Source organism: Vicugna pacos, chromosome 11 (genome assembly GCF_048564905.1).
Source record: "Vicugna pacos chromosome 11, VicPac4, whole genome shotgun sequence".
Classification (NCBI taxonomy): Eukaryota; Metazoa; Chordata; class Mammalia; order Artiodactyla; family Camelidae; genus Vicugna; species Vicugna pacos.
Genome location: NC_132997.1, coordinates 2,033,668 through 2,051,429, shown reverse-complemented (window position 1 = coordinate 2,051,429; position 17,762 = coordinate 2,033,668).

The following is a 17,762-nucleotide window of genomic DNA, read 5'->3' as shown; positions in this document are numbered from 1 at the left end:
GGAACGGGTTGCAGGAGAAACACTTACTCTGGTTTCTCATTCTGTTTCCTAGTGCCGGTTTGAAGTGCCTGCCGTTTTCACTGTAAAACCGTCTTGGAGCTTGTACCTCCCCTTATATATGTATGGAGTGGAGTTGACAACTGAAAAGAAACTTTGTGTTCCCTTCAAGCTAGGTGAAGGACGGCATTCACACACACTTGTCTCTCAGAACAGTGCATGTGGAGAGACGTTCGTTCATCCAGCACAAAGGGAGCGGTTTGCAGGAGTGACACTTACTCTGGTTCTCAGTGTTTTTCCTAGTGCCGGTTTGAAGTGCCTGCCGTTTTCACTGTAAAACCTAGTTGAAGCTTGTACATCCCCATATATATGTATGGATTGGAGTTGGCAACTGAAAAGAAACTATATGTTCCCTTCAATCTAGGTGAAGGACGGCTTTCACACACACTTATCTCTCAGAGTTGAGCATGTGGAGAGACGTTCGCTCATCCAGCACAAAGGGATCGGGTTGCAGGAGAAACACTTACTCTGGTTTCTCAGTCTGTTTCCTAGTGCCGGTTTGAAGTGCCTACCGTTTTCACTGTAAAACCGAGTTGGGGCTTGTACCTCCCCATATATATGAATGGAGTGGGGTTGGCAATTGAAAAGAAACTTTGTGTTCCCTTCAAGCTAGGTGAAGGACGGCGTTCACACACACTTATCTCTCAGAACTGAGCATGTGGAGAGACGATCGTTCCTCCAGCACAAAGGGAATGGGTTGCAGGAGAAACACTTACTCTGTTTTCTCAGTGTGTCTCCTAGTGCCTGTTTGAAGTGCCTGCCGTTTTCACTGTAAAACCGAGTTGGAGCTTGTACCTCCCCATATATATGTATGGAGGGGAGTTGGCAACTGAAAAGAAACTTTGTGTTCCCTTCAATCTAGGTGAAGGAAGGCTTTCACACACACTTATCTCTCAGAACTGAGCATGTGGAGAGACGTTCGTTCATCCAGCACAAAGGGAACGGTTTGCAGGAGAAACACTTACTCTGGTTTCTCACTCTGTTTCCTAGTGCCGGTTTGAAGTGCCTGCCGTTTTCTCTGTAAAACCGAGATGGAGCTTGTACCTCCCCATATATATGTATGGAGTGGAGTTGGCAACTGAAAAGAAACTTTGTGTTTCCTTCAAGATAGGTGAAGGACGGCTTTCACACACACTTATCTCTTAGAACTGAGTATGTGGAGAGACGTTCGTTCATCCAGCAGAAACGGAACGGGTTGCAGGGGAAACACTTACTCTGATTTCTCAGTCTGTTTCCTAGTGCCGGTTTGAAATGCCTTCCGTTTTCACTGTAAAACCGTGTTGGAGCTTGTACCTCCCCATATATATGTATGAAGTGGAGTTGGCAACTGAAAAGGAACTTTGTGTTCCCTTCAAGCTAGGTCAAGGACGGCTTTCACACACACTTATCTCTCAGAACTGAGCATGTGGAGAGACGTTCGTTCATCCAGCACAAAAGGAACGGTTTGCAGGGGAAACACTTACTCTGGTTTCTCAGTCTGTTTCCTAGTGCCGGTTTGAAATGCCTGCCGTTTTCACTGTAAAAGCGATTTGGAGCTTGTACCTCCCCATATATATGTATGGAGTGGAGTTGGCAACTGAAAAGAAACTTTGTGTTCCCTTCAAGCTAGGTGAAGGACGGCTTTCACACACACTTATCTCTCAGAACTGAGCATGTGGAGAGACGTTCGTTCATCCAGCACAAAGGGAACGGGCTTCAGGGGAAACACTTACTCTGGTTTCTCAGTCTGTTTCCTAGTGCCGGTTTGAAGTGCCTGCCGTTTTCACTGTAAAACCGAGTTGGAGCTTGTACCTCCCCATATATATGTATGGAGTGGAGTTGGCAACTGAAAAGAAACTTTGTGTTCCCTTCAAGCTAGGTGAAGGATGGCTTTCACACACACATATCTCTCAGAACAGAGCATGTGGAGAGACGTTCGCTCATCCAGCACAAATGGAACGGGTTGCAGGAGAAACACTTACTCTGGTTTCTCAGTCTGTTTCCTAGTGCCGGTTTGAAGTGCCTGCCGTTTTCACTGTAAAACCGACTTGGAGCTTGTACCTCCCGTTATATATGTATGGAGTGGAGTTGGCAACTGAAAAGAAACTTTGTGTTCCCTTCAAGCTAGGTGAAGGACGGCTATCACACACACTTATCTCTCAGAACTGAGCATGTGGAGAGACTTTGATTCATACAGCACAAAGGGAACGGGTTGCAGGGGAAACACTTACTCTGGTTTCTCAGTCTGTTTCTAAGTGCCGGATTGAAGTGCCTAACGTTTTCACTGTAAACCGATTAGGAGCTTATACCTCCCCATATATATGTATGGAGTGGTGTTGGGAACTGAAAATTTACATTGTGTTCCCTTCAAGTTTGGTGAAGCACGGCTTTCACACATAATTATGTCTAAGAACTGAGCATGTGGGGAGACGTTCGCTCATCCAGCACAAAGGGAACGGGTTGCAGGAGAAACTCTTACTTTGGTTTCTCAGTCTGTTTCCTAGTGCCGGTTTGAAGTGCCTACCGTTTTCACTGTAAAACCGAGTTGGGGCTTGTACCTCCACATATATATGAATGGAGTGGAGTTGGCAACTGAAAAGAAACTTTGTGTTCCCTTAAAGCTAGGTGAAGGATGGCGTTCACACACACTTATCTCTCAGAACTGAGCATGTGGAGAGACGATCGTTCCTCCAGCACAAAGGGAACGGGTTGCAGGAGAAACACTTACTCTGGTTTCTCAGTGTGTCTCCTAGTGCCGGTTTGAACTGCCTGCCGTTTTCACTGTAAAACCGAGTTGGAGCTTGTACCTCCCCATATATATGTATGGAGGGGAGTTGGCAACTGAAAAGAAACTTTTTGTTCCCTTCAATCTAGGTGAAGGACGGCTTTCACACACAGTTATCTCTCAGAACTGAGCATGTGGAGAGACGTTCTTTCATCCAGCACAAAGGGAACGGGTTGCAGGAGAAACACTTACTCTGGTTTCTCAGTCTGTTTCCTAGTGCCGGTTTGATGTGCCTGCCGTTTTCACTGTAAAACCGAGTTGGGGCTTGTACCTCCCCATATATATGTATGGAGTGGAGTTGGCAACTGAAAAGAAACTTTGTGTTCCTTTCAAGCTAGGTGAAGGACGGCTTTCACACACACGTATCTCTCAGAACTGAGCATGTGGTGAGACGTTCGCTCATCCAGTACAAAGGGAACAGGTTGCAGGAGAAACACTTACTCTGGTTTCTCAGTGTGTCTCCTAGTGCCGGTTTGAAGTGCCTGCCGTTTTCACTGAAAAACCGAGTTGGAGCTTGTACCTCCCCATATATATGTATGAAATGGAGTTGGCAACTGAAAAGGAACTTTGTGTTCCCTTCAAGCTAGTTGAAGGACGGCTTTCACACACACTTGTCTCTCAGAACTGAGCATGTGGAGAGACGTTCGTTCATCCAGCACAAAGGGAACGGGCTGCAGGAGAAACACTTACTCTGGTTTCTCGGTGTGTTTCCTAGTGCCGGGTTGAAGTGCCTGCCGTTTTCACTGTAAAACCGAGTTGGAGCTTCTACCTCCCCATATATAAGTATGGAGTGGAGTTGGCAACTTAACAGAAACTTTGTGTTCCCTTCAAGCTAGGTGAAGGACGGCTTTCACACAAACTTAACTCTCAGAACTGAGCATGTGGAGAGACGTTCGCTCATCCAGCACAAAGGGAACGGTTTGCAGGAGTGACACTTACTCTGGTTCTCAGTGTGTTTCCTAGTGCCGGTTTGAAGTGCCTGCCGTTTTCACTGTAAAACCGTCTTGGAGCTTGTACCTCCCCATATATATGTATGGATTGGGGTTGGCAACTGAAAAGAAACTTTGTGTTCCCTTCAAGCTAGGTGAAGGACGGCTATCACACACACTTATCTCTCAGAACTGAGCATGTGGAGAGACGTTCGTTCATCCAGCACAAAGGGAACGGGTTGCAGGAGAAACACTTACTCTGGTTTCTCAGTCTGTTTCCTAGTGCCGGTTTGAAGTGCCTGCCGTTTTCACTGTAAAACCGAGATGGAGCTTGTACCTCCCCATATATATGTATGGAGTGGAGTTGGCAACTGAAAAGAAACTTTGTGTTCCCTTCCAGCTAGGTGAATTACGGCTTTCACACACATTTATCTCTCAGAACTGAGCATGTGGAGAGACGTTCGTTCATCCAGCACAAAGGGAACGGGTTGCAGGGAAAACAGTTACTCTGGTTTCTCAGTCTGTTTCCTAGTGCCGGTTTGAAGTGCCTGCCGTTTTCACTGTAAAACGGAGTTGGAGCTTGTACCTCCCCATATATATGTATGGAGTGGAGTTGGCAACTGAAAAGAAACTTTGTGTTCCCTTCAAGCTAGGTGAAGGACGGCTTTCACACACACTTATCTCTCAGAACTGAGCATGTGGAGAGACGTTCGTTCATCCAGCACAAACGAAACGGGTTGCAGGATAAACACTTACTGTGGTTTCTCAGTCTGTTTCCTAGTGCCGGTTTGAAATGCCTTCCATTTTCACTGTAAAACCGAGTTGGAGCTTGTACCTCCCCATATATATGTATGGAGTGGAGTTGGCAACTGAAAAGAAACTTTGTGTTCCCTTCAAGCTAGGTGAAGGACGGCTTTCACACACACTTATCTCTCAGAACTGAGCATGTGGAGAGACGTTGGTTCATCCAGCACAAAGGGAACGGTTTGCAGGGGAAAGACTTACTATGGTTTCTCAGTCTGTTTCCTAGTGCCGGTTTGAAATGCCTGCCGTTTTCACTGTAAAAGCGATTTGGAGCTTGTACCTCCCCATATATATGTATGGAGTGGAGTTGGCAACTGAAAAGAAACTTTGTGTTCCCTTCAAGCTAGGTGAAGGACGGATTTCACACACACTTATCTCTCAGAACTGAGCATGTAGAGAGACGTTCGCTCATCCAGCACAAATGGAACGGGATGCAGGAGAAACACATACTCTGGTTTCTCAGTCTGTTTCCTAGTGCCGGTTTGAAGTGCCTGCGGTTTTCACTGTAAAACCGAGTTGGAGTTTGTACCTCCCCATATATTTTTATGGATTGGAGTTGGCAACTGAAAAGAAATTTTGTGTTCCCTTCAAGCTAGTTGAAGGACGGCTTTCGCACACACCTAACTCTCAGAACTGAGCATGTGGAGAGACGATCGTTCATCCAGCACAAAGGGAACGGGTTGCAGGAGAAACACTTACTCTGGTTTCTCAGTCGGTTTCTAAGTGCCGGCTTGAAGTGCCTAACGTTTTCACTGTAAACCGATTAGGAGCTTATACCTCCCCATATATATGTATGGAGTGGTGTTGGGAACTGAAATTTACATTGTGTTCCCTTCAAGGTAGGTGAAGGACGGCTTTCACACACACTTACCTCTCAGAACTGAGCATGTGGAGAGACGTTCTTTCATCCAGCACAAAGGGAACGGTTTGCAGGAGTGACACTTACTCTGGTTTTCAGTGTGTTTCCTAGTGCCGGTTTGAAGTGCCTGCCGTTTTCACTGTAAAACCGAGTTGGAGCTTGTACCTCCCCATATATATGTATGGATTGGTGTTGGCAAGTGAAAAGAAACTTTGTGTTCCCTTCAAGCTAGGTGAAGGACGGCTATCACACACACTTATCTCTCAGAACTGAGCATGTGGAGAGACGATCGTTCATCCAGCACAAAGGGAACGGGTTGCAGTAGAAACACTTACTCTGGTTTCTCAGTCTGTTTCCTAGTGCCGGTTTGAAGTGCCTACCGTTTTCACTGTAAAACCGAGTTGGGGCTTGTACCTCCCCATATATATGAATGGAGTGGAGTTGGCAACTGAAAAGAAACTTTGTGTTCCCTTCAAGCTAGGTGAAGGACGGCGTTCGCACACACTTATCTCTCAGAACTGAGCATGTGGAGAGACGATCGTTCCTCCAGCACAAAGGGAACGGGTTGCAGGAGAAACACTTACTCTGGTTTCTCAGTGTGTCTCCTAGTGCTGGTTTGAAGTGCCTGCCGTTTTCACTGTAAAACCGAGTTGGACCTTGTACCTCCCCATATATATGTATGGAGGGGAGTTGGCAACTGAAAAGAAACTTTGTGTTCCCTTCAATCTAGGTGAAGGACGGCTTTCACACACACTTATCTCTCAGAACTGAGCATGTGGAGAGACGTTCGTTCATCCAGCACAAAGGGAACGGGTTGCAGGAGAAACACTTACTCTGGTTTCTCAGTCTGTTTCCTAGTGCCGGTTTGAAGTGCCTGCCGTTTTCACTGTAAAACCGAGTTGGGGCTTGTACCTCCCCATATATATGTATGGATTGGTGTTGGCAACTGAACAGGAACTTTGTGTTCCCTTCAAGCTAGGTGAAGGACGGCTTTCACACACACTTATCTCTCAGAACAGAGCATGTGGAGAGACGTTCGCTCATCCAGCACAAATGGAACGGGTTGCAGGAGAAACCCTTACTCTTGTTTCTCAGTCTGTTTCCTAGTGCCGGTTTGAAGTGCCTGCCGTTTTCACTGTAAAACCGACTTGGAGCTTGTACCTCCCGTTATATATGTATGGAGTGGAGTTGGCAACTGAAAAGAAACTTTGTGTTCCCTTCAAGCTAGGTGAAGGACGGCTTTCACACACACTTATCTCTCAGAACTGAGCATGTGGAGAGACGTTGGTTCATCCAGCAAAAAGGGAACGGTTTGCAGGAGAAACACTTACACTGGTTTCTCAGTCTGTTTCCTAGTGCCGGTTTGAAGTGCCTAACGTTTTCACTGTAAACCGATTAAGAGCTTATACCTCCCCATATATATGTATGGAGTGGTGTTGGGAACTGAAAATTTACATTGTGTTCCCTTCAAGTTTGGTGAAGCACGGCTTTCACACATAATTATGTCTAAGAACTGAGCATGTGGAGAGACGTTCGCTCATCCAGCACAAAGGGAACGGGTTGCAGGAGAAACACTTACTTTGGTTTCTCAGTCTGTTTCCTAGTGCCGGTTTGAAGTGCCTGCCGTTTTCACTGTAAAATCGAGTTGGAGCTTGTACCTCCCCATATATATGTATGGAGTGGAGTTGGCAACTGAAAAGAAACTTTGTGTTCCCTTCAAGCTAGGTGAAGGACGGCTTTCACACACACTTACCTCTCAGAACTGAGCATGTGGAGAGACGTTCGTTCATCCAGCACAAAGGGAACGGTTTGCAGGAGTGACACTTACTCTGGTTCTCAGTGTGTTTCCAAGTGCCGGTTTGAAGTGCCTGCCGTTTTCACTGTAAAACCTAGTTGCAGCTTGTACCTCCCCATATATATGTATGGATTGGAGTTGGCAAGTGAAAAGAAACTTTGTGTTCCCTTCAAGCTAGGTGAAGGACGGCTTTCACACACAATTATCTCTCAGAACTGAGCATGTGGAGAGACGTTCGCTCATCCAGTACAAAGGGAACAGGTTGTATGAGAAACACTTACTCTGGTTTCTCAGTCTGTTTCCTTGTGCCGGTTTAGTGCCTGCCGATTTCACTGAAAAACCGAGATGGAGCTTGTACCTCCCCATATATATGTATGAAATGGAGTTGGCAACTGAAAAGGAACTTTGTGTTCCCTTCAAGCTAGGTTAATGACGGCTTTCACACACACTTATCTCTCAGAACTGAGCATGTGGAGAGACGTTCGTTCATCCAGCACAAAGGGAACGGGTTGCAGGAGAAACACTTACTGTGGTTTCTCAGTCTGTTTCCTAGTGCAGGTTTGATGTGCCTGCCGTTTTCACTGTAAAACCGAGTTGGAGCTTGTACATCCCCATATATATGTATGAAGTGGAGTTGGCAAATGAAAAGAAACTTTGTGTTCCCTTCAAGCTAGTTGAAGGACGGCTTTCACACACACTTGTCTCTCAGAACTGAGCATGTGGAGAGACGTTCATTCATCCAGCACAAATGGAACGGGTTGCAGGAGAAACACTTACTCTGGTTTCTCAGTCTATTTCCTTGTGCCGGTTTAGTGCCTGCCGTTTTCACTGAAAAACCGAGTTGGAGCTTGTACCTCCCCATATATATGTATGAAATGGAGTTGGCAACTGAAAAGGAACTTTGTGTTCCCTTCAAGCTAGGTTAATGACGGCTTTCACACACACTTATCTCTCAGAACTGAGCATGTGGAGAGACGTTCGTTCATCCAGCACAAAGGGAACTGGTTGCAGGAGAAACACTTACTCTGGTTTCTCAGTCTGTTTCCTAGTGCCGGTTTGACGTGCCTGCCGTTTTCACTGTAAAACCGAGTTGGAGCTTGTACCTCCCCATATATATGTATGGAGTCGAGTTGGCAAATGAAAAGAAACTTTGTGTTCCCTTCAAGCTAGTTGAAGGACGGCTTTCACACACACTTGTCTCTCAGAACTGAGCATGTGGAGAGACGTTCGTTCATCCAGCACAAAGGGAACGACCTGCAGGAGAAACACTTACTCTGGTTTCTCAGTGTGTTTCCTAGTGCCGGTTTGAAGTGCCTGCCGTTTTCACTGTAAAACCGAGTTGGAGCTTGTACCTCCCCATATATATGTATGGAGTGGAGTTGGCAACTGAAAAGAAACTTTGTGTTCCCTTCAAGCTAGGTGAAGGACGGCTTTCACACACACTTATCTCTCAGAACAGAGCATGTGGAGAGACGTTCGCTCATCCAGCACAAATGGAACGGGTTGCAGGAGAAACCCTTACTCTTGTTTCTCAGTCTGTTTCCTAGTGCCGGTTTGAAGTGCCTGCCGTTTTCACTGTAAAACCGACTTGGAACTTGTACCTCCCGTTATATATGTATGGAGTGGAGTTGGCAACTGAAAAGAAACTTTGTGTTCCCTTCAAGCTAGGTGAAGGACGGCTTTCACACACACTTATCTCTCAGAACTGAGCATGTGGAGAGACGTTGGTTCATCCATCAAAAAGGGAACGGTTTGCAGGAGAAACACTTACACTGGTTTCTCAGTCTGTTTCCTAGTGCCGGTTTGAAGTGCCTAACGTTTTCACTGTAAACCGATTAAGAGCTTATACCTCCCCATATATATGTATGGAGTGGTGTTGGGAACTGAAAATTTACATTGTGTTCCCTTCAAGTTTGGTGAAGCACGGCTTTCACACATAATTATGTCTAAGAACTGAGCATGTGGAGAGACGTTCGCTCATCCAGCACAAAGGGAACGGGTTGCAGGAGAAACACTTACTTTGGTTTCTCAGTCTGTTTCCTAGTGCCGGTTTGAAGTGCCTGCCGTTTTCACTGTAAAATCGAGTTGGAGCTTGTACCTCCCCATATATATGTATGGAGTGGAGTTGGCAACTGAAAAGAAACTTTGTGTTCCCTTCAAGCTAGGTGAAGGACGGCTTTCACACACACTTACCTCTCAGAACTGAGCATGTGGAGAGACGTTCGTTCATCCAGCACAAAGGGAACGGTTTGCAGGAGTGACACTTACTCTGGTTCTCAGTGTGTTTCCTAGTGCCGGTTTGAAGTGCCTGCCGTTTTCACTGTAAAACCTAGTTGCAGCTTGTACCTCCCCATATATATGTATGGATTGGAGTTGGCAAGTGAAAAGAAACTTTGTGTTCCCTTCAAGCTAGGTGAAGGACGGCATTCACACACAATTATCTCTCAGAACTGAGCATGTGGAGAGACGTTCGCTCATCCAGTACAAAGGGAACAGGTTGTAGGAGAAACACTTACTCTGGTTTCTCAGTCTGTTTCCTTGTGCCGGTTTAGTGCCTGCCGATTTCACTGAAAAACCGAGATGGAGCTTGTACCTCCCCATATATATGTATGAAATGGAGTTGGCAACTGAAAAGGAACTTTGTGTTCCCTTCAAGCTAGGTTAATGACGGCTTTCACACACACTTATCTCTCAGAACTGAGCATGTGGAGAGACGTTCGTTCATCCAGCACAAAGGGAACGGGTTGCAGGAGAAACACTTACTCTGGTTTCTCAGTCTGTTTCCTAGTGCCGGTTTGATGTGCCTGCCGTTTTCACTGTAAAACCGAGTTGGAGCTTGTACATCCCCATATATATGTATGAAGTGGAGTTGGCAAATGAAAAGAAACTTTGTGTTCCCTTCAAGCTAGTTGAAGGACGGCTTTCACACACACTTGTCTCTCAGAACTGAGCATGTGGAGAGACGTTCATTCATCCAGCACAAAGGGAACGGGCTGCAGGAGAAACACTTACTCTGGTTTGTCAGTGTGTTTCCTAGTGCCGGTTTGAAGTGCCTGCCGTTTTCACTGTAAAACCGAGTTGGAGCTTGTACCTCCCCATATATATGTATGGAGTGGTGTTGGCAACTGAAAAGAAACTTTGTGTTCCCTTCAAGCTAGGTGAAGGACGGCTTTCACACACACTTATCTCTCAGAACAGAGCATGTGGAGAGACGTTCGCTCATCCAGCACAAATGGAACGGGTTGCAGGAGAAACACTTACTCTTGTTTCTCAGTCTGTTTCCTACTGCCGGTTTGAAGTGCCTGCCGTTTTCACTGTAAAACCGACTTGGAGCTTGTACCTCCCGTTATATATGTATGGAGTGGAGTTGGCAACTGAAAAGAAACTTTGTGTTCCCTTCAAGCTAGGTGAAGGACGGCTTTCACACACACTTATCTCTCAGAACTGAGCATGTGGAGAGACGTTGGTTCATCCAGCAAAAAGGGAACGGTTTGCAGGAGAAACACTTACACTGGTTTCTCAGTCTGTTTCCTAGTGCCGGTTTGAAGTGCCTAACGTTTTCACTGTAAACCGATTAAGAGCTTATACCTCCCCATATATATGTATGGAGTGGTGTTGGGAACTGAAAATTTACATTGTGTTCCCTTCAAGTTTGGTGAAGCACGGCTTTCACACATAATTATGTCTAAGAACTGAGCATGTGGGGAGACGTTCGCTCATCCAGCACAAAGGGAACGGGTTGCAGGAGAAACACTTACTTTGGTTTCTCAGTCTGTTTCCTAGTGCCGGTTTGAAGTGCCTGCCGTTTTCACTGTAAAATCGAGTTGGAGCTTGTACCTCCCCATATATATGTATGGAGTGGAGTTGGCAACTGAAAAGAAACTTTGTGTTCCCTTCAAGCTAGGTGAAGGACGGCTTTCACACACACTTACCTCTCAGAACTGAGCATTTGGAGAGACGTTCGTTCATCCAGCACAAAGGGAACGGTTTGCAGGAGTGACACTTACTCTGGTTCTCAGTGTGTTTCCTAGTGCCGGTTTGAAGTGCCTGCCGTTTTCACTGTAAAACCTAGTTGGAGCTTGTACCTCCCCATATATATGTATGGATTGGAGTTGGCAAGTGAAAAGAAACTTTGTGTTCCCTTCAAGCTAGGTGAAGGACGGCTTTCACACACAATTATCTCTCAGAACTGAGCATGTGGAGAGACGTTCGCTCATCCAGTACAAAGGGAACAGGTTGCAGGAGAAACACTTACTCTGGTTTCTCAGTCTGTTTCCTTGTGCCGGTTTAGTGCCTGCCGTTTTCACTGAAAAACCGAGTTGGAGCTTGTACCTCCCCATATATATGTATGAAATGGAGTTGGCAACTGAAAAGGAACTTTGTGTTCCCTTCAAGCTAGGTTAATGACGGCTTTCACACACACTTATCTCTCAGAACTGAGCATGTGGAGAGACGTTCGTTCATCCAGCACAAAGGGACTGGTTGCAGGAGAAACACTTACTCTGGTTTCTCAGTCTGTTTCCTAGTGCCGGTTTGACGTGCCTGCCGTTTTCACTGTAAAACCGAGTTGGAGCTTGTACCTCCCCATATATATGTATGGAGTCGAGTTGGCAAATGAAAAGAAACTTTGTGTTCCCTTCAAGCTAGTTGAAGGACGGCTTTCACACACACTTGTCTCTCAGAACTGAGCATGTGGAGAGACGTTCGTTCATCCAGCACAAAGGGAACGGGCTGCAGGAGAAACACTTACTCTGGTTTCTCAGTGTGTTTCCTAGTGCCGGTTTGAAGTGCCTAACGTTTTCACTGTAAACCGATAAGGAGCTTATACCTCCCCATATATATGTATGGAGTGGTGTTGGGAACTGAAAATTTACATTGTGTTCCCTTCAAGTTTGGTGAAGCAAGGCTTTCACACTTAATTATGTCTAAGAACTGAGCATGTGGGGAGACTTTCGCTCATCCAGCACAAAGGGAACGGGTTGCAGGAGAAACACTTACTCTGGTTTCTCAGTCTGTTTCCTAGTGCCGGTTTGAAGTGCCTGCTGTTTTCACTGTAAAACCGAGTTGGAGCTTGTACATCCCCATATATATGTATGGAGTGGAGTTGGCAAATGAAAAGAAACTTTGTGTTCCCTTAAAGCCAGTTGAAGGACGGCTTTCACACACACTTGTCTCTCAGAACTGAGCATGTGGAGAGACGTTCGTTCATCCAGCACAAAGGGAACGGGTTGTAGGAGAAACACTTTCTCTGGTTTCTCAGTGTGTCTCCTTGTGCCGGTTTGAAGTGCCTGCCGTTTTCACTGTAAAACCGAGTTGGAGCTTGTACCTCCCCATATATATGTATGGAGGGGAGTTGGCAACTGAAAAGAAACTTTGTGTTCCCTTCATTCTAGGTGAAGGACGGCTTTCACACACACTTATCTCTCAGAACTGAGCATGTGGAGAGACGTTCGTTCATCCAGCACAAAGGGAACGGGTTGCAGGAGAAACACTTACTCTGGTTTCTCAGTCTGTTTCCTAGTGCCGGTTTGAAGTGCCTGCCGTTTTCACTGTAAAACCGTGTTGGGGCTTGTACCTCCCCATATATATGTATGAAATGGAGTTGGCAACTGAAAAGTAACTTTGTGTTCCCTTCAAGCTAGGTGAATGACGGCTTTCACACACACTTATCTCTCAGAACTGAGCATGTGGAGAGACGTTCGTTCATCCAGCACAAAGGGAACGGGTTGCAGGAGGAACACTTACTCTGGTTTCTCAGTCTGTTTCCTAGTGCCGGTTTGAAGTGCCTGCCGTTTTCACTGTAAAACCGAGTTGGACCTTGTACCTCCCCATATATATGTATGGAGTGGAGTTGGCCACTGAAAAGAAACTTTGTGTTCCCTTCAAGCTAGGTGAAGGACGGCTTTCACACACACTTATCTCTCAGAACTGAGCATGTGGAGAGACGTTCGCTCATCCAGTACAAAGGGAACAGGTTGCAGGAGAATCAATTACTCTGGTTTCTCAGTCTGTTTCCTTGTGCCGGTTTAGTGCCTGCCGTTTTCACTGAAAAACCGAGTTGGAGCTTGTACCTCCCCATATATATGTATGAAATGGAGTTGGCAACTGAAAAGGAACTTTGTGTTCCATTCAAGCTAGGTAAATGACCGCTTTCACACACACTTATCTCTGAGAACTGAGCATGTGGAGAGACGTTCGTTCATCCAGCACAAAGGGAACGGTTTGCAGGAGAAACACTTACTCTGGTTTCTCAGTCTGTTTCCTAGTACCGGTTTGACGTGCCTGCCGTTTTCACTGTAAAACCGAGTTGGAGCTTGTACCTCCCCATATATATGTATGGAGTGGAGTTGGCAAATGAAAAGAAACTTTGTGTTCCCTTCAAACTAGTTGAAGGACGGCTTTCACACACACTTGTCTCTCAGAACTGAGCATGTGGAGAGACGTTCGTTCATCCAGCACAAAGGGAACGGGCTGCAGGAGAAACACTTACTCTGGTTTCTCAGTGTGTTTCCTAGTGCCGGTTTGAAGTGCCTGCCGTTTTCACTGTAAAACCGAGTTGGAGCTTGTACCTCCCCATATATATGTATGGAGTGGAGTTGGCAACTGATAAGAAACTTTGTGTTCCCTTCAAGCTAGGTGAATGACGGCTTTCACACACACTTATCTCTCAGAACAGAGCATGTGGTGAGACGTTCGCTCATCCAGCACAAAGGGAACGGGTTGCAGGGGAAACAATTACTCTTGTTTCTCAGTCTGTTTCCTAGTGCCGGTTTGAAGTGCCTGCCGTTTTCACTGTAAAACCGACTTGGAGCTTGTAACTCCCGTTATATATGTATGGAGTGGAGTTGGCAAATGAAAAGAAACTTTGTGTTCCCTTCAAGCTAGGTGAAGGACGGCTTTCACACACACTTATCTCTCAGAACTGAGCATGTGGAGAGACGTTGGTTCATCCAGCACAAAGGGAACGGGTTGCAGGAGAAACACTTACTCTGGTTTCTCAGTCGGTTTCTAAGTGCCGGTTTGAAGTGCCTAACGTTTTCACTGTAAACCGATTAGGAGCTTTTACCTCCCCATATATATGTATGGAGTGGTGTTGGGAACTGAAAATTTACATTGTGTTCCCTTCAAGTTTGGTGAAGCAAGGCTTTCACACATAATTATGTCTAAGAACTGAGCATGTGGGGAGAATTTCGCTCATCCAGCACAAAGGGAACGGGTTGCAGGAGGAACACTTACTCTGGTTTCTCCGTCTGTTTCCTAGTGCCGGTTTGAAGTGCCGGCTGTTTTCACTGTAAAACCGAGTTGGAGCTTGTACATCCCCATATATATGTATGGAGTGGAGTTGGCAAATGAAAAGAAACTTTGTGTTCCCTTAAAGCCAGTTGAAGGACGGCTTTCACACACACTTGTCTCTCAGAACTGAGCATGTGGAGAGACGTTCGTTCATCCAGCACAAAGGGAACGGGCTGCAGGAGAAACACTTACTCTGGTTTCTCAGTGTGTTTCCTAGTGCCGGTTTGAAGTGCCCGCCGTTTTCACTGTAAAACCGTGTTGGAGCTTGTACCTCCCCATATATATGTATGGAGTGGAGTTGGCAACTGAAAAGAAACTTTGTGTTCCCTTCAAGCTTGGTGAAGGACGGCTTTCACACACACTTATCTCTCAGAACATAGCATGTGGAGAGACGTTTGCTCATCCAGCACAGATGGAACGGGTTGCAGGAGAAACACTTACTCTTGTTTCTCAGTCTGTTTCCTTGTGCCGGTTTGAAGTGCCTGCTCTTTTCACTGTAAAACCGACTTGGAGCTTGTACCTCCCGTTATATATGTATGGAGTGGAGTTGGCAAATGAAAAGAAACTTTGTGTTCCCTTCAAGCTAGGTGAAGGACGGCTTTCACACACATTGTCTCTCAGAACTGTGCATGTGGAGAGACGTTCGTTCATCCAGCACAAATGGAACGGGTTGCAGGAGAAACACTTACTCTGGTTTCTCAGTGTGTTTCCTAGTGCCGGTTTGAAGTGCCTGCCGTTTTCACTGTAAAACCGAGTTGGAGCTTGTACCTCCCCATATATATTTATGGAGTGGAGGTGGCAAATGAAAAGAAACTTTGTGTTCCCTTCAAGCTAGGTGAAGGACGGCTATCACACACACTTATCTCTCAGAACTGAGCATGTGGAGAGACGTTCGTTCATCCAGCACAAAGGGAACGGGTTGCAGGAGAAACACTTACTCTGGTTTCTCAGTCTGTTTCCTAGTGCCGGTTTGAAGTGCCTGCCGTTTTCACGGTAAAACCGAGTTGGGGCTTGTACCTCCCCATATATATGTGTGGAGTGGAGTTGGCAACTGAAAAGAAACTTTGTGTTCCCTTCAAGCTAGGTGAAGGACGGCTTTCACACACACTTATCTCTAAGAACTGAGCATGTGTAGAGACGTTCGCTCATCCAGCACAAAGGGAACAGGTTGCAGGAGAAACACTTACTCTGGTTTCTCAGTCTGTTTCCTTGTGCCGCTTTAGTGCCTGCCGTTTTCACTGTAAAACCGAGTTGGAACTTGTACCTCCCCATATATATGTATGGAATGGAGTTGGCAACTGAAAAGAAACTTTGTGTTCCCTTCAAGCTAGGTGAAGGACGGCTTTCACACACACTTATCTCTCAGAACTGAGCATGTGGAGAGACGTTCGTTCCTCCAGCACAAAGGGAACGGTTTGCAGGTGAAACACTTACTCTGGTTTCTCAGTCTGTTTCCTAGTGCCGGTTTGAAGTGCCTGCCTTTTTCACTGTAAAACCAAGTTGGAGCTTGTACTTCCCCATATATATGTATGGAGTGGAGTTGGCAAATGAAAAGAAACTTTGTGTTCCCTTCAAGCTAGTTGAAGGACGGCTTTCACACACCCTTGTTTCTCAGAACTGAGCATGTGGAGAGACGTTCGTTCATCCAGCACAAAGGGAACGGGTTGCAGGAGAAACACTTACTCTGGTTTCTCAGTGTGTCTCCTAGTGCCGGTTTGAATTGCCTGCCGTTTTCACTGTAAAACCGAGTTGGAGCTTCTACCTCCCCATATATATGTATGGAGTGGAGTTGGCAAATGAAAAGAAACTTTGTGTTCCCTTCAAGCTAGGTGAAGGACGGCTTTCACACACACTTGTCTCTCAGAACTGAGCATATGGAGAGACGATCGTTCCTCCAGCACAAAGGGAACGGGTTGAAGGAGAAACACTTACTCTGGTTTCTCAGTGTGTCTCCTAGTGCCGGTTTGAAGTGCCTGCCGTTTTCACTGTAAAACCGAGTTGGAGCTTCTACCTCCCCATATATATGTATGGAGTGGAGTTGGCAACTGAAAAGAAACTTTGTGTTCCCTTCAAGCTAGGTGAAGGACGGCTTTCACACACACTTATCTCTCAGAACTGAGCATGTGGAGAGACGTTCGTTCATCCAGCACAAAGGGAACGGTTTGCAGGAGAAACACTTACTCTGGTTTCTCAGTGTGTTTCCTAGTGCTGGTTTGAAGTGCCTGCCGTTTTTACTGTAAAACCGAGTTGGAACTTGTACCTCCCCATATATATGTATGGACCATAGTCTGACACAATATAAGAGATGTTGAAAAGTTAAAGACTCTGAAATCAATGTCCGGAAAACCTAGCTAAGATTCCTAAATGGCCCAACTTAACTAAGCACAGCACTGCCTCATCATAAATGGGGCAAATATCATCTAGTGTTTTTTTTTAAATAAATAAATAATTATCCTGTTCCTACCACAGACTATTATGATAAGACTGAGTATAAGTTCTAACAACAAATATTGTACAATTCATAATTTCTACTTCATTCACACTGCTTCTTCTATGAAATTTGAATCTTTTTTTCTTAAGACTTATTTGTGCCATATGACCTAGTGAGAAAATTTTCAACTGGCTTTTATTAAAAACGTTCACCATAGTGCGAGTTTATTACATCAACTATTCCTTTATGGGAAACCCATGTGCCTTGTCACTCTCTGTCATTAGATTTCCTGTGGAAAATTCAATCCTTCATTCAGGTAAATGCTGAGCAATATATCTCATGGAAAACCGTCATAAACTGCAACACAAGAAAATGAAAATGACACTGAGCAGCCTGTGAACCGGCAGACACACACAGTGCACTGTTGTGTTCCCGCCTCGAGTTTCTTTTACCAGCAGGGAAATGTGCATCTCAAGAAATAGACCTAAACATTTTTCAGGACCTGAGCACACAATTTCCCTTTCATGGTTTAGTGGGCTTCCATTTAATTCTATGAGAAATATTTAAAACCACAGAACCACAGCTGAGATAGGGTTTAAAGTACCTTTTATGTCAGTGAAAATAAAGCCAACTGACAGTTATCATTTTTACTTTATTTGATCTCACTCTCTTACTTTACCTCCCCAACCTCCTCCACAAAATGATGGTGAACATCCCCTCCTGGGTCAGAAATCTAAGTAGAAATTACCAATCACATTGAGGTGTGCTTTGTTGTTTTATTTTTCAAAACAACCAAGTTTCATTCATATGATTTAATAATTAAGATCAGA